Source organism: Cricetulus griseus (genome assembly GCF_003668045.3).
Source record: "Cricetulus griseus strain 17A/GY chromosome 1 unlocalized genomic scaffold, alternate assembly CriGri-PICRH-1.0 chr1_0, whole genome shotgun sequence".
In the NCBI taxonomy this organism is placed as follows: domain Eukaryota; kingdom Metazoa; phylum Chordata; class Mammalia; order Rodentia; family Cricetidae; genus Cricetulus; species Cricetulus griseus.
The window spans coordinates 273,479,644-273,497,395 of record NW_023276806.1 but is presented as its reverse complement, the minus strand read 5'-3'; the positions used below and the strand labels follow the sequence as shown (position 1 = coordinate 273,497,395).

At 45.5% G+C, this 17,752-nt stretch overlaps 1 non-coding gene and 1 pseudogene across 1 annotated transcript; one reads left to right on the top strand and one right to left on the bottom strand.

Moving 5' to 3' along the window:
• Positions 1 to 5,256: 5,256 nt before the first annotated feature.
• Positions 5,257 to 5,828, top strand: LOC100759037 (annotated as a pseudogene).
• Positions 5,829 to 17,163: 11,335 nt separating this feature from the next.
• On the bottom strand, positions 17,164 to 17,245 carry Trnas-uga. The gene has a single exon. It is a non-coding gene; the product is annotated as a tRNA-Ser (tRNA).
• Between the last annotated feature and the right edge of the window lie 507 nt (positions 17,246 to 17,752).

Here is a 17,752-nt window from a genome sequence, read left to right as displayed (position 1 = left end):
GATAGATGTGACAGTTGAAGCCCTTGAGAAAAATGAGAACTATGAAGAAAGTAATACCCTATGGTCAGTTCCAGATGAGGTGAAAGAATTTCAGGACGCCAAGTTTCCATGTGAAGAATGTGGAAATGACACTGAGTGATTTTAGCCCAATGATATATATAATGATTTTCACATTTCAGTGAATGTGTCTTGCAAAAGTTGAGCCATTTCTGTGCAAGGTGATTTAATTTTTTAAAAATAATTTTTTTTGTGTATGAGTGTTTTGCTTGCATGTATATATGTATGCCACATGCATGCCTGTTGTCTTTGGAGGTCAGAAGAGGGGAATCAGATCTTCTAGGACTGGAGTTACAGATGGTTGTGAGCCACTGTGTGGGTTCTGGGAATGAAACCCAGGCTCTCTGCAAGAGCTACATTTCTCTTAACCACCAAGATGCTTTTTTTTTTTTTTTTTCCGAGACAGGGTTTCTCTGTGGCTTTGGAGGCTGTCCTGGAACTAGGTCTTGTAGACCAGGCTGGTCTCGACCTCACAGAGTTCCACCTGCCTCTGCCTCCCGAGTGCTGGGATTAAAGGCGTGCGCCACCACCACCCGGCACCAAGATGCTTTTTTAAAAATAAGATTTATTATGTATACAGTGTTCTGCCTGCATGCATGCCTGTAGGCCAGAAGAGGGTACCAGATCTCATTATAGATGGTTGTGAGCCACCATGTGGTTGCTGGGAACTGAACTCAGGACCTCTGGAAGAGCAGTCAGTGCTCTTAACCTCTGAGCCACCTCCTTAGCCCCCTAAGATGATTTTTAAAAATATTTAGTGGGGCAAGGTGGCACATGCCTTTAATGCCAGCACTCAGGAGGGAAAGGCAGGCAGATCTCCATGAGTTCAAGGCCAGCCTGGTCTACAAAATGAGTTTCAGGACAGGCAAGGCTACACAGAGAAATCCTGTCTTGAAAAAACAAAACATTTAAACATTAATTTTATTCTTTTATGTGTCGCAGTGTTTGCCTGCATGTATGTTTGTGCCTTGCTGGTGGTGACCAGAAGGTGTCAGATTACCTGGAACCAGAGTTACAAATGGTTGTGAATTGCCATGTGGGTGCTGGGAATTGAACCCTGGGTTCTCTGGAAGAGTAGCCAGTGCTCTTAACTGCTGAGTCGAGTCTCCAGCCCCAGACAAGATTAAAAAAGAAATTAAACTAATTTATGTTTTCTGAGAATATTTTTTTTGTAGTCTTCTTTTGAAATCTTCCAAAAATAGTCTCTACCTGGATTAAAGATCATTGGAGAAAATGACAAGGAAACAGAGATTTCTCCCCACTACAAAATGCATTCATATAGACCCTGAAAAATAGCTGGGCGGTGGTGACGCACACCTATAATCCCAGCACTCAGGAGACTCAGGCAGGTGGATCTCTGTGCTTTTGAGGCCAGTCTAGTCTACAGAGTGGGTTTCAGGACAGCCAGGGCAGTTACACTGAGAAACCGTTTCAAACAAACAAACAAACCCCAAAAACCAGACAAACAAAAAAATTCAGGCCGTCTTTCTTCCAATCACCACAAGATGGTGGCATTGGGCTACCAGTAGCAGAAGGTTCCACCCCGAAAGCCTTGGTCCTGTCTGTGAATGTGCAAAGTCCAGATCTGGTTGCTGTGCTGTCTCTCCACCTTTGCAATGGGTCTGATGAGGATTTTGCCCACCTCAGGCATTTCATGTATAAAGCCTGAGGCTGTATTTTTTTTTTTAAATGTCCCTCCGTATCTCTCTCCTGCCGCTGACACCAAATGTAGTTTTTTAACTAAATCTCTATTGCTGTATTTATTAATAAGACTCAGTAGTCAAAGTCTGGGGTGAAAACCTGCTAGCTCAGAGAGGTTGAGGAGCAACTAGCTGAACTTTCCTCTTTGCTGGTGTCTCAGAAAGAGAGCTTCCTTCTGCTCTGCACACCAAACCAACAAAGCCTGCCACGCTCAAAGTCCCTCCCTACTACTTCCTGTGCATCTCTCTATCCACCTTCCGGACTCCTTCTGACTCTCTATGATTTCGTTCTGTCAACCAGTTGCTGGCTCTGCTTCCTGACCCATGGTTGATTTTATTTAATTAACACAAACACAAACTTGGGGTTCAGAGTTTTATCAACGCATTTTAGGGTGTGAAACAATGAGGTAAAAGAGAAGACTATTTCTGCCGGGGAGGTGCCACTAAATGATGGTGTGGTGAATTCCCATTCCACCTTTGCCTTTCCCACGGTAAAAGCACGTCTGATTTTCTGAGAGCTGCTCTGGCTTTGTCGCACTGGTTGGCCTCAAACTTGGGGTGGTCTTTCCTCATTTTCCTTAGTGCTGGCATCACAGAAGACGACTGTGTTGCTAGCAAGTAAGAAGTTGCCACATGCTGACCAGCCACACTTCTGGAGTATGAGCTCAGAAGGAACTATTTCTGCCTAACTGACGTCCTAGCCCCATTTCTGTCCCTTTCTTGAAGATCTCCTTCCCTCTGGCTTTAATCTCGTTTCTTTTTCTCTCCTTTCCCCTCTGCTCTTTACTCTTCTCTTTTCCCTTCTCTTTATTTTTCTTTCCTTATCCCAATCTTTTTTCCTTCCCAAAATCTGCGAGGTATTTTTTTTCTAAATATATTTGTTGGTGTGGTGGTTTGAATGAAAATGACTCCCAAAGACTAGGGAGAGATGTTATTGGAGGTGTGGCCTTGTTGGAGGAAGTGTGTCACAGGGAATGGGGCTTTGAGGTTTCAGATGCTTGAGCCAAGCTCAGTGGCTCATTCTCTTCCTGCTGCCTGAGGATCCAGATATAGAACTCTAAGTTACTTCTCCAGCACTGTGTCTGGCTGTGTGCTCCCATTTAGCCAGCTCCAACTAAACGCTTGCCGTGATCATGGATGAAGTCTATTCATAGCAATGAGACACTAAGACAGTTGGTGTACAAACCAATGGATATATTAGTTATTTTAAAGTTGCTGTGATAAAACACTATGACCAAAGGAAACTCATGAGAGGAATAATTTATTTTGGTTTAAGTCTACCATGGTGACAAAGCAGGACAGCAAGTGGCAGGCATGGTGGGTAGAGCAGGAAGCTGAAAGCAACCATTTTCAACTGTAAGCATGGAACAGAGAAAATGAACTGGAAGGGGGGCAAGGCTTTTAATCTCAAAACTCAGAGTGATGAAATTCATCCATCAAGACCACACCTCCTAAGTCTCCCCAAACAGCACCACCAACAGGGAGCCAAGCGTTCCAATTCCTGAACCTGTCGGGGGGACAGTTCTCATCCAAACCACCACAGTGGGCTTCTTTCTTTGTAAATTTTTTTTGTTTGTTTTTTGAGATAGGGTTTCCCTGTGTAGCCTTGGTTGTGCTGGAACTCACTCCGTAGACCAAACTGGCCTCAAACTCACACAGATCCACCTTTCTCTGCCTCATGAGGGCTGGGATTAAAGGCATGCACTACCACTGCCCAGCATAAAATAATTTTAATGAAAAATATACAATGTTTTCTGTTGAACTTTGCATGCTTAAGATTGCCAATAATTGTAATTTAACTATATACTAGGTTTTTTTTTTTTTGGTGTGTGTGTGTGTGTGTGTGTGTGTGTGTGCATTGTTAGGATTGGTCCAGAGCCCTGTGCATCACAGGTAGGCATTGTACTATGAACTACAGTTCAATTAAAAATAGTTAAATTGACACATAGTAATTTTATCTCTTATGGGTGTGTATATTAAATGTGTGAATAGAAGTACTGAAGAAGTATTTGTCTCTCCAGAACTACTCTGTGTCCTGTTCTCACCTAAAGGGGCAAATTACCTTTGACCAGTGGGGAGGGCCAGCTAGAGAGCAGAGGGAGAGACAAGACAGGAGGTGCATACATTCTTATCTTTATACTAATGGATCAGTGAGTCTCGCAATCCTTGCCAGAGAGACTTCTCCTTACAGTAGATGGTGATTAACACAGGCTCACGGCTAATCTGCAGCGGAGAATAAGAGACCATAGAGTGTTCAGCCCTCAGTGGGAAGTCTAGATAACACACACCCTCTTCCAAAGGCTCAGGGATCATCCTGACAGGAGAGAGTAAAGATTTTTAACAGCAGAGGTAGTGGATGACCACATCAAAGCCGTGCTCTGGGAAAATGACAGGACTGTTGCACGCAGGATCTCACAGCAGCTGTGACTGCATGCACAAGACCTGCACTAGGTCAAGCCCGCTGAAATCCCATCATGACTGGGGGATGGGGACATGGATTCCCCACTTTTATCTTAGAAGCTATTGGCAATGATGACTACTAGGGGAGGGAGAGTCTGGTTTCTTCAGGGATGCCACACTTGAGAGGCTACCTGTGGTGTTTTGAACAGGTGTGGTCCCTATAGACTCATGAGTTTGTATGCTTGGCATTATTAGGAGGTGTGACCTTCTTGGAGGAAGTGTTTTGCTGTGGAAGTGGGCTTTGAGGTCATATATGCTCAAGCTAGGCCTAGTGACACAGATTCCTTCTGCTGTCTGCTGATCAAGATGCAGAATTCTCAGCTCCTTCTCCAGCATCATTGCTCCTGTACCCTGCCATGCTCATGATGATAGACTAAACCTCTGAAATTGTAAGCCAGCTCCATTGAAGTGCTTTCCTTTATAAGAGTTGCCATCATCATGGTGTCTCTTCACACCAATGGAAACCCTAACTAAGATACCTCCCATGCCAGTAGAGAGTCCTACACCCAAGCATACACATACTGGAAATACTAAGTGGACTCAGTGGGTTTAAAAACAGCATATGAAAATTAGAGGGAATAGTGAGGTGGGGGCAATAGGGGAAGGATTGGAGTGAATGAGGGGTGGATTTGATAAAAACACATTATGTGCATTTATGAAATTCTCAGTTAAAAATAGAACTAAGGAAAAAAAAGGTGTATTAAGATATGCTAGCTCGGGGCTGGAGAGATGGCTCAGAGGTTAAGGGTATCGACTGCTCTTCCAAGGGTCCTGAGTTCAATTCCCAGCAACCACATGGTGGCTCACAACCATCCCTGGTGCCCTCTTCTGGTGTGCGGATATGCATGGAGGCAGAGTGTTGTATACATAATAAATAAATAAAATCTTTAAAAAAAAAAGATATGCTAGCTCCCACTTCTGACCACCCTCTAGCTGCCATCTTGCATCTCTGCGTGTGTGTGCCTTATCTCAGCTGGTCTGCCTGAGACCCCTGAGCCTGAACCCTAGTCCCCCTCGGCCCCATTTCCACTCCGACAAGATGAAAGAAATGGTCATGAACCAGGACAAACTGGCCAAGCTGCAGGCACAAGTACGCATTGGTGGCAGAGGAACTGCTCCCAGAAAGAAGGTGGTTCACAGAACAGCCCACAGCAGGCAATAAAAAACTGCAGTTCTCCTTAGAGAAGTTAGGAGTGAACATGTTTACAAACCAAGGAACAGTGATCCATTTTAACAACCCTAAAGTTCAGGCGTCTCTGACAGCAAACACCTTCACCATCACAGGCCATGCTGAGCCAAAGCCCCTGACAGAAATGCTTCCTAGCATCCTAAACCAGCTTGGGGCAGACAGTCTGACTGGTTTAAGGAGATTGGCTGAAACCTTGCCCAAGCAATCTGTGGATTGAAAAGCACCACTTGCTACTGGAGAGGATGATGATGATGAAGTTCCAGATCTGGTTCCAGAATTTTGATGAGGCTTCTAAGAACGAGGCAAACTGAATTGAGGCGACTTCTGAAGAAGGTGACACTTGCAGAAGTCACAGGAGCTGCTATTTTATATCATGACTGCTTTTAAAAAATTCTTTTGTTTATGGATCTGATAAAATCTAGATCTCTAATATTTTTAAGCCCAAGTCCCCCTGGACACTGCAGCTCTTTTCAGTTTCTGCTTAAACACAATTCATTCTTTGCAGCAAATTAAGCTGAAGAAGCCTGGGAATAAAGTTTGGAAAGGGGTTAATAAAATTCTTTGCCTAGTTAAAAAAACTAAAAGATATGCTAGCTCCCTCCCTTGGAGATCACTTTGCATTAGTTGGAAGGGGTGAGTAGGGAAGACAGGGTGGGGGAAGGGAGGGAGAGAGAGAAAAAGAATCTTTTCCCCTAGTAGTTCTGGCTTTAAATTGTAATCAGTTTCTTTCCACAAATTCCTGTCTCCTGTTTTTGGCTAGAGCAGTGAGCAATGAACCTAACACAGCTAGAAAGTGTATTATTAGGTTTGCCGGGAGAGTTCTTGCTGAAAAGATGAAAAACTTATTTTCCCAGTAGCCAATTCTCTTCCCAGTAAGAAATCTCCAAATACTGTAGTAACAATAATAGACAATGAAAAAGGGGTAACTGAAAAGCTCAAATGTGAATGCACAGCCTAGCCTGTAACAGAGTAGATAGAGACAAACTCGAGAAACATGGCCTAAAGGGTTTTTTTTTTTTTTGTGGGGAAAACAAGGAGCGACCAGAAAGACTTCGATACTCAAAGAAGATGCTGATGTATCAATCTGTAATGATAAATCTTTCTGCCAGCTGCCCGAGTCCCGCCGCCACGTGGGTGCCCAAAATAACACACAGAGATTAATAATTAGGTACAATGCTGTTGGCCAATAACTAGGATTTCTTATCTGCTAGCTCAGTCTTAATTATCAACCATAACCATTAATCTATATATTTTATAAGGACTTATCTTATCGAGGACGCCGGCTGTATGAATCCTTTCTTGCCTTCGATCACATGGCATCCCTGACTCTTCCTACATTCCCCAGAATCCTCCTTCTCTCCTAGTTCCACCTAACTTGCTTCCCTATTGGCCAACAGTGCTTTATTTATCAACTGATAAGACAAACATATACGCAGGAGGACTTTCCCCCATCATCAATCTGTGCAAGAGCTGAGTGCCTCAGGACCGACAGTTGTCATTTTTCAAGCCTAGGTGAATGCAAACCGAGATCAAACTGTCACAAGTAGATCTGAGCAATGCATTAGCTAATTTTCCGCAAGGAAAAGCAGGGACAGGAAAATCAATTAATAACAGCATCTGTGAGTCTCCTTACCTGCATTTTAGAAGTAAATTAGCTTCTAAAGTAATCCACCCTTAAGCTAGTCTTGCAAGGGATTGAGACAGCGCCCTCTTGTACATGTAAGTACTGGGAAAAAAATTCTTCATGTTATCCATCTCATGCCTGAAATGTGTTGCAGTCAGAAGCAGGGGCACAGTGGGTCTCATGGACTTCCCTTCAGTTCCTTGCTTTAGTGATGATATGGTGCACTCTTCAGGGAAGGCTCTAGATCTGCGTCCTTTGTCTCACCAACTTTTTGCATTCTTTTCGGGAGCCCGAGGCAGTCAGTGCCACAAGCAGGGCAGCATTTGGCAGGGCAGCATTTGGGTGAGCAGAGGCTGTGATCACAGAAGTGAGTGCTGGGGCATATTGGATTATTAATAAAAGTAGAAAAAGTCATGTATAAATTTTGAGATTTCTTTGAGTCATCACATTGTTTGTTTTGGATCAAAAGACTGGAATCAACTTTTATGGTTATCAATAGGGATTTGGTTGAATAAATTATGTTCTGTCCATTCTGACTCAGGGAGCTCTCCCAGGGCATTTGAGTCAGCATAGCCACTCCTAATGAGCAAACTCTTTGAATAGAAAGGCAGGTATCTTTTAACAACAAAAGCTCAGTTCAAAATATTTGGTACACCTGCTAAGCTGACACTCGTGTATGCTCCTAGGGGATGCATAAAGAATAATACATTTAGAGCCGGGGGTGGTGGTGACACATGCCTTTAATTCCAGTACTTGGGAGGTAGAGGGAGGTGGACTTTTGTCAGTTTGAGGCCAGTGTGGTCTACATAGTGAGTTCCAGGATAGCCAGAGCTATAGAATAAAGAGACTCTGTTTAAAACAACCAAAACCTATAAACAGAACAGAACAAGAATACATTGAGGAGCTAGAGAGCACTGGCTGTTCTTCCAGAGGACCCAGGTTCAGTTCCCCGAACCTACAAGGTGGGTAACCACTATCTGGAACTCTGGTTCAAAAGGATCTGATGCCCTCTTCTGGCCTCTGCGGGTACTTACATGCATGCAGGGAAAACACACAAAAATACAGTAATTTAAAATTAAAAACAAAATAAATAAATACCGCACAGAACACTAAGCTGAGAAACATACCTCTTGTCCTCAAGAAGGGACCCTTAGTGGCAGGATAAGGGGAGAGGGAGCCACAGTAATTATGAATCTACTGTCATCTCTCCACTAAGCAGATCATTTAATGAAAAATTTCTGGTTTGCCTTGCTGTAAAATAAGATTTCTAGCTGAGCATGTTGTCTGTAGTCCTATCTACATAGGAGACTGAGGCAGGAGGACTGCTTGAGTCAACAAATTCTGTGTCAACTTGATGTATAGCAAGACTCCCTCTTAAAAAATGTGTGTATGTCATGGTCCTCCGGAGAAGGAGAAAAGGACAAGATCTCCTAAGCTAATGGGGATCATGGGGGAGGGGAGAGGGAGTTAGAAGAAAGAGGAGGGGAGGGGAGAGAAGGACAGGAGGGAGCAGGAAGATCTGGTCAGGGGAGGAATGGAGGAGAGCAAGAAAAGAGATACCATCATAGAGGGAGCCATTATAGGTTTAAAGAGAATTCTGACACTAGGGAAATGTCCAGAGATCTACAAGGTCGACCCCAACTAACAATCTAAGCAATAGTTGAGAGGCTACCTTAAAAGCCCTTCTCCAAAAATGAGATTGATGACTAACTTATGTGCCATCCTAGTGCCTTCATCCAGTAGCTAATGGAAGCAGATGTAGACGCCCACAGCTAACACTGAGCTGAACTCTGGAATCCAGTTGCAGAGTGTAAGGAGCAATGAGCAAAGGGGTCAAGACTAGGCTGGAGAAACCCACAGAAACAGCTGACCTGAACAAGGGGTTGCTCATGGACCCCAGACTGATAGCTGGGAAACCAGCATAGGACTGTTCCAGACCCCCTGAAGGAGGAAGTCAGTTTGGAGGTTTGGACAATCTACGGGGCCACTGGTAGTGGATCAATATTTACCCCTAGTACACAAATAAACTTTGGGAGCCCTCTCCTCATAGAGGGATACTCTCTCAGTCTTGACACACTGGGGAGGGTCTAGGCCCTGCTCCAAATGATATGACAGACTTGAAGATCCCCCAAGGAAGGCCTCACCCTCCCTGGGGAGCAAAAAGGGGTTGGGATAGGAGGGTCGTGGGGGGCAGGGGAGGAGGGGAGGGAGAGGGAACTTCGATTGGCATGTAAAAGAAGCTTGTTTCTAATTTAAATTTAAAAATGTGTGTATTTGTGTATCTATGTGAATGTGTGTTTCTGTATCTGTTTGTGTATCTCATGTGTGTAATTCTCATCAGTTAAATAAGATTCCTGTTATTCCTGTAAGCTTTTTTTGTAATGTTTCTTGAAAATGAGACAGGAAGGGAGGAATGTAAATTGTGTTTTGCTTATAAGTACATATTTTAAACCTATTGTGTGTATGCTCTTAAATCTATTGAGAATGTGTTTTTGTCTGACTGTCTATGCCTGTACATGTATATTTCAAATCAACCATTAAGGGCAGGAAAAAGTTTCTTAATTTTCTTTTCAAGACAGGGTTTCTCTGTGTGTGTAGTTTTTGGAGCCTGTCCTGGTACTTGCTCTGTAGACCAGGCTGGCCTCAAACTCACAGAGATCCAACTGTCTCTGCCTCCGGAGAGTTGGGATTAAAGGCTTGTGTCACCACCACCCAGCTTCTTAAAATTTTTTTTAAAAAGACTTACTTAATTTATGTGTGTGAGTGTTTTGTGTATTTGTATGTGCAGCCTGTCTATGCCTGGTGCCCTCGGAGGTCAGAAGAGGGCATTGGATCCTTTGGAATTGCAGTTACAGATGGTTGTGAATTACCACATGGCTGCTGGGAACCAAACCTGGGTCTTGCAAAAACAACAAAGTACTCTTAGCTGCTGAGCCATCTCTCCAGTCCCAGAGAGAATTTTCTAACTAAGGGTGCCAGTGTGTGGAAGGACCAGGAATAGTGAACCTGTTCTGTGAGGGGGGGTGTAAGCTAGGGCAGCTTCCTCTATGGGTCACATGGAGGGAGTAGCATTGAGTCTGATTAGACCAAATTATGAAGGCATAAGGTTAGGGAGTTTGGCTTTTACTGGGTTAGCCCTGGGAATCTATGGTGTGTCCCGCGCAATCGCCTCGCCAGCAAGAACGACACAGGACATTCAGATCCTTCTGCAGTAAAGCTTTAATGCGTCTTGAGAGGAGAGCATAAGCTTACCAGAGCGGAGACCCCGAGCCAAGAATCCCGTCCCCTTATAAAGGCTCACAAACTCTGAGCGATGCGTGTACAGCTGGGATAGGTGCATGACTCGTCACCCTATATGACGCCATGGAATAGGCGGGGCTAGGCAGTGGAAAAACACTGGGCACATGTATACCAACGTTGTTTACTTGATCCGGCAGCGGATGTCAGCGCCATCTTGTAATGGCGAATGTGAGTGCGGCTCCTCACATCTCCCCCTATATAATTATATAGAAACACAGAGGCTATAGGCCAGCCAAATGTAGAGTGGAGATAGAGGTCAACTCCCCAAAACTGGATGCAGACCTTGTCTTGAGCAGGACTCCAGACTCTGTGTCCAGAGCAGGCCCAGACCCGTCCTTATGTCTTTTTTTGGGGGAAGGGCATTTTGACATATAACCTTTATGCAAGATGACATGTCTCCCAGAAGAGCCATAAGAAAAGCCACAGGCCCTTTCTGTGCAGTGCTTAGCCTTACAACTCTTTTGACCTGCCGAACCTTGCTCACTCTATTCCGTGCAATGAGGTCAAGCCTCCGGAGGTATAGGAGCTGAGCAGTCGGCGACCTATTGCCTCAACATGCTTAGCCAAATGCCGGGGGAGATTCCATTCTCTAGGGCAGCAAGTGCCTGTGCAACCACTACCTTACCTTTTTTGTTTGAGTTTTGAGTCTACACACAGTCCCAAGCATAAACACCACACCACTGTAGAGAATTGTGCCAAAAAGTCCTACCCCCACCCAATCCTTAAAATAGGAGACAGCTGAAGCGATCCATGATGACAATCCCTCCATCAAGGACAGGTCAAGGTGCAAGGAGTTAATCTGGATAATAGCGGCTCTCAACTCCCGGGGAGAGGGTGGAGTTCCGACTTTTGAAGGTCCGAAGGGGCTCTTCGGGTGAGTCTTTTCGGGATCCACAGGGGATTCTCTTCATCCTGTGGAAAAACTCATATAGCTCCCCTGGATCTTATGAGAATAGGATCCGGGCCTCTCCAAAGACCAGTTAAGATATCTTTCCATTTTACCATTTCCTTTGGCCTTTCAGGTTCTGAGGTCTGGCACTTGGCCGCAGTATGGCCCTGAGCATCAATGTTTAGAAAATTAAGGGTAAAGAGTGCCATGGATATTGTAACTCTTGGCACCAAGGGTAAGGATGCTCCCATTCTCTCCTTTTGTTTGGTTTTCCCCTGTCAAAGACTGGGAAAGCCATCTGTAGTTTCCTCTGCTCCTCTAATGGTAAAAAGGAGTCGGTACCAAATTTTTGTTGTGACTCATATAATGGGGGTGCTGATGGAAGTACATCCGCTGGATTAACAGGCGGTGGCCTCATATTTGCTTTCACTTTTGGCAGCCGATATCTATCAGGGTGGTATCTGTCTTGCTCTAGCTCTGTTTCCTCGCTAGAGTCTAAAATCTCAGAGTCTGAGTTGCTCAGCTCCAAGGCCTCTAGTTTCACTGTAGGGTAGAGGCTAGGTTTTGAGTCTTTATTTCTCTTAAATTTACCGGGGTGTGACCGGTTATTCCCTATTTTCTCTCCCCCCTTTTTTGTATCCTGGGGAGGGCCTTTTTCCTTAGACATGTCCTTCCTTTTTTGAGCTCCTAATCTCTCATCTCGTTCGGTTTCTGATATATTATCCTGTACCTCTTTAAGCGTTTTTTGACTCTCTGCTACCATGGGACGGCAAGCCTCAATCTCTAGACAGTTTTTAATTAGGTCTCTCTGTTTTGAAGAGCCCATTATGCTGGAGGCTACCTGGGGTAAGCTTGGTCGCGAACTGGAACACCAGCCACGGTGGGCACAATATAAGACCAATGTGAACAAAAGAAGAATAAAGACTAGAATTAAGGCTTTTCCATCCCATAGTGGTGACAAATTAAAAACAAAGTCAAAAAAGAAGGTGTCAGAATAAAGCATACCTCTCCGAACTTACCACCCTGCAGTTCTGAATCCGCCCCGTCCGAGGGGTCTCCACAATGCCGGCGATGTTAACAAGTTCCCAGGTTTCGGCACCAGATGTCCCGCGCAATCGCCTCGCCAGCAAGAACGACACAGGACATTCAGATCCTTCTGCAGTAAAGCTTTAATGCGTCTTGAGAGGAGAGCATAAGCTTACCAGAGCGGAGACCCCGAGCCAAGAATCCCGTCCCCTTATAAAGGCTCACAAACTCTGAGCGATGCGTGTACAGCTGGGATAGGTGCATGACTCGTCACCCTATATGACGCCATGGAATAGGCGGGGCTAGGCAGTGGAAAAACACTGGGCACATGTATACCAATGTTGTTTACTTGATCCGGCAGCGGATGTCAGCGCCATCTTGTAATGGCGAATGTGAGTGCGGCTCCTCACAATGGTGGTGTGAGTGTGCTTCTTTGAGCAGGCAAGAGAGATAGTCAGAACAATGTCCATATAGAGGAGATGACATAGGCTGGACAGATTTGCCCATCCTGAGAGAGCCCAGGAGAGAAAACTCCCCCAAATCAGGGTTTTCTTCCTAGGAATAGGTTAGCTATAGTTGACACATACCATATGTTGTTCAGATGTGTGTACATATTACATTATTTTTAAATTTTATTCACTTTTGGTTGTGAGCCTAGCCTTTAATGGTTGAGCCATCTCTCCAGCCCAGATTTTATTTTTATTTTATGTGAATTGGTGTTTTTGCCTGCATGTATGAATGTATGAGGGTGTTGGATCCTCTGGAACTGGAGTTACAGGCTGTTGTGGATGCTGGGAATTGAACCTGTGTCCTCTGGAAGAGCAGCCAGTGCTCTTAACCACTGAGCCATCTCCCCGGCCCCTATTATTATTATTATTATTATTATTATTATTATTATTATTATTGTTTTTGATATAGGCTCTCATGTAGTTCAGACTGGCCTAACATTCACTTTGTAGCCAAAAAGGAGCTTCAATTCCCAATCCTTCTACCTCACCTCCCAAGTGCAGAGATCATATGTGTATTTTAACTGGAGTGGGCCAGAGCTTCAAGGAGAACTCTAGTGCAAACAGGAGAATTGTATTTCTAAAGCCAGACATGAAAACCAGGCATGGTGGCATATGCCTGTAATCCCTGTACTCAGGAGGCAGAGGAAGAGGCAGAGGCAGAGGCAGAGGCAGGAGATTGCTGCCAGTTCAAGGCCAGGCCTTGAGTTTTAGATCATCCAGGGTTACATAGCAAGACCTTGTCTCAAAAAAAAGTGTGTGTGTAGTTGGTGGATGGTGGACTGAAGATGTAGCTCGGTTGGCAGAGTGCTTGCCTAACATGTACTAGGCCGGGTCTGAACCCCAGGACTGCATGAGCCGGGATGAAGCTGAGCCAGGGCCAAACACCCTGGTGGAAGTCCTAGGATAATCTAAATCCTTGGTGTCTTTGGAAGCAGGTCACAAGGAAGCAGCAGCAACTGCTTTTCCAGAAGCTTGGGTGAACTTCATCCATCATCTTTATGCAGAATGGGAAACTAAACCTTGGAACAAGAGCCGAGTTTCTCAGTTTTCTCTAGTGCTCCATCCAGACAGGCAGGCCATTTCCCCAGATGATTCCAGGCTCAGAGCTCATTTCCCTTACTCCCTGGAGCCACTGAGGCATAGGAAATACCATTATGCCTGGCCCTACAATACGCATAGACAGCCTGAAATCGGTTGTCTCCAAGGGGCCAGGTGGGAACACGCAACAGCAAGATCTTTAGAAGCGAGCCCCCCTCCAGTGGGGCTAAGAACACACGAACTGGGCTCACAGCCCAGGCCAGCCTTATCTCCCATTCCTTTATTCCCAGCCCCACTGCACAAGAATGGCTGCATTGATGGAGACTCCAGTGATGATGCCCTCCTACCCTGAACATGCTGTGTTATAACAGATTATCAGCTTTGTAAATCACACTGAACAGTGCTGGTGGTTCCGCCCCAGAATTCTTGCAGTGTGCAGTCAGGACACACATCTTCAGGAAGGTGTTGCTCCATTCCCCCAAAGCTGGAGGAATCAGTCTTTTTTCACTCATCAAATACTTCACTCCCTTCTGCTCTGGGGTCTTGTTTTCTGATATTCATAGCCACAAAATTTACTCAACAAAGTTACTTACTGAGGGCCCAATAGACTGCATAAGTCTCTCTCTCTCTCTCTCTCTCTCTCTCTCTCTCTCTCTCACATACACACACACACACACACCACACACACACACACACAGAGAGAGAGAGAGAGAGAGAGAGAGAGAGAGAGAGAGAGAGATCATGCATTGGGAATGGCACCAGTGTTTTGAAACCTCAAAGCCTGCCTCTATTAACACACTAACACACTTCCTCCAGCAAGCCCATAACGTCTTAATCCTTCTTGAACAGCTCCACCAACTGGGGATCAAGTATTCTAGGGGGGCCATTCTCATTCAAGCCATCACATAAAGGAGGCACCAGGAGTGTGTCATGAAAGATTATGCAGATCTGTAGGGCCGTGCTAGAGAGTCATAATAATAATTATACATAATAATATTTTTATTTTGTAGTCCTGGCTGGCCATGAGCTTACTACTATGATGTGACTAAAGATATGCACCAGCACACCTGACACTGTTCTTATTATTTTTAATTATATGTATATGTGTTTGTCTGTGCACGTAGTATACAGGTGCCTGAGAAGGATAGAGGAGCTATAGCCACTGGAGCTGGAGTTACAGGTGATTATTGGGAAGTTAACCCTGGTCTTCCGGAATAACAATATGTTGTTCTTTTTTTTTTTTTTTTAATTATTTTTTGAGATAGGGTTTCTCTGTGTAGCCCTGGCTGGGCTGGCCTTGAACTCACAGAGACCCATCTGTCTCTGCCTCCTGAGGGCTGGGATTAAAGGCGTGCACCACCAGTGCCAGGTTACAATTCCTGTTCTTAACTGCTGAACCATCTGTCTAGTCCTAGAGGTGTAGTCTTCATTAAAAGAGCACACAGGGAGTCTAGAAGTATTTTAAAGAGGTATGTTAGGAGCCCAAAGGTATGTCTATAGGAAGAAGAGTGGATGGAGGACACAGCGAAGAGTCAGAGAAGTAGTCAGAGGAGAGGTGCTGTTGTTTTAGTCCCGGTGGTCGAGGTGGATAGAAAACAATAGGGATTGTCAGCACATTTAGGGGCAAATTCTGTGGCACTGAGCTTGGGTAGGAACTGGCATGAAGGGTAGGGAATTAGCAGAATTAGCAGAACTCTTACTGGGGCGTCCTTCTCCATGACTAGAATAAAGGACCCGAAATGGGGAGGAACTGCCCAGTCTTAGCAAAGAAGGGACAATTATGAATTTGCTACTTACTTATAGATGAACTGAATGTAATTGGCAAAAACATTTACTTTGGTCTGTTTACACTTAAGGAGTTTGAACTCCAGGGGTTAAGAGAACTGGCTGCTCCTCCACAAGTCCTGAGTTCAATTCTGGGCAACCACAAGGGACTATAATGGTATCTGATGCCCTCTTCTGGTGTGCAGGCGTAATGCAGAATAGAGCACTTGTTCATATAACTAAGTAACTGCTGAAATGTATCCTTCATCCCTTCATCGAAATTTAAAGTATATTCCCTAGGCTAGTCAGGGAGTCAGGGATGCTAAGATGAGGGAAATGGCACTTTTATACACTCTTAAACCATCTAACCATCTAGTGGAAAAAAACCTCAGGCCAGCTCTTCCTCTTCTTCTTTTTCTTCTTTTTCGTCTCTTTAACTAATGGCACAAATGAGTTTTTAGAGAAAGGAGCTTCGTTCAGCTTATGGTTCTGAAGGTGGGAAGTTCAATATTTGACAGATACCCCCTAGTGAAGCCCTTCTTGCTGGTGTGAGCATTGCAGAGTTCAAGGCAGTGCAGGGCATCACATGGTGGGGGACCTAGCACCATAGCTGAGCTCTTGAATGTTCTTATAAAGGCACAATCTCATTGGGCTGGGGCCCCACCCTCCTGGCTTCATTTAGCCTTTGTTCCCAAAGGGCTTACCTTCATTCAAATGCCATAGTCAAGTTAAGTTTTTCCCTCTTCATTCCTCACAATGGGTGTTAGAATTCAATTGCTTTGCCGTGAATGTCCAAACCACAGCTCAGGCAAATGGGTGTGAAAAATGCAAACGTGACTCTTATTTTAACGCGTTATTTATCTATTTATTTATTTTTGGAGACCAAATCTCCCGTGCTTCACGGACTACTCAAACTGAAGAACCTTTTGGTCCCGGGAATACACGCATGTGTCACTCACTATGCCCAGCCTGACCTTGGCAGTGAAGGAATTTAAAAAGGGGACTTCAGTCTGAGAGATCAAGCAATGCTTTATCCAGGAGGTGATACTTGGAAAACGGATATTTTCCAGCCAATTGACAGTGGGGTAAAGAGAGAACTCGTCGTATATGGTGTTTGGAAGGAAAAATAACGACGGGAGACGACTTAAGCAGAAGTTTACTGGAAGAATACGGAATAGCGTCTGATAGCCATCTAGGACGGCAGTGCAATGCCACCAAATCAGCCTAATGCATAGGCTGCTGACCCACGGCTGAGCAGCTGCCAACCCTGGCACTGCTGCCCATAACATTACGAGTGGGAAAGCCAGTAATTCATTCATTCTTACGTCTACATGTGCCCTTCATGCTAACACCAACATTCCAAAACTGCTCTCCCGCCCTTTAGGAGAGAGGCTTCTTCCCACGTTTATAAGCTGCGGTTTTGCAGAACTAACCCTTCCTAGCATTCGGGTACACCAAAGCATTTCATAGGTTGATCTGGTAGATCAAACCACAGGAAGAGTTAAGGATTTTTGTAGCTGATACAAGCGGCAGGGAGATCAAGGATTTTGAAGTCGTAACGTTACACTACAAAAAAGGGGGAAAAAAAAAGTCGAAGCACCCGCTTCCGCAGCGAGCAGGGTTCGAACCTGCGCGGGGAGACCCCATTGGATTTCAAGTCCAACGCCTTAACCACTCGGCCATCGCTGCTACGGAGGCAGTAGGAAGGCGGAGACACTTTAGTACAACAACCGCCACCCTGGCGCCACGGCCGGCAGAAGGCGGGCGCGGCAACTGCCTTCAGTCAGCTTCTTGGGCTGAGGCGGCTGCCGCGACGGGTGGCTGGACCTTCCGCGGGGATGAGGGGGGAAAAGAAAAAGGGGTCCGTCCGGGTCCTCGCACCCGTCCTTCGCTGAGTTCGGGGCGTCACAACCTAACTCGGCTTTTGGGGGGCAGACCTGACTTTTGCCCTCCCGCTCTCCCAGGGGCGCCACGAGATCGTTGTGAAACATGAGATCGTCTCGCGGCGTGTGGTGGGCCCGCCCGCGCGGGAGTTTCTGCACCGCCCTTCGCGGGCCTCCGTCCCGCCGTCCCCCGTGCCGTCCCTCACGGTGGAGGCGGGGCGCACGTGGTGTGCGTGTGGGGAACCGTCGCTCCTCCCTCAGGGACTGCGTGCCCGGGGCGTGGCTTGAGGACCGCGAGGCGAACGTGGGGACT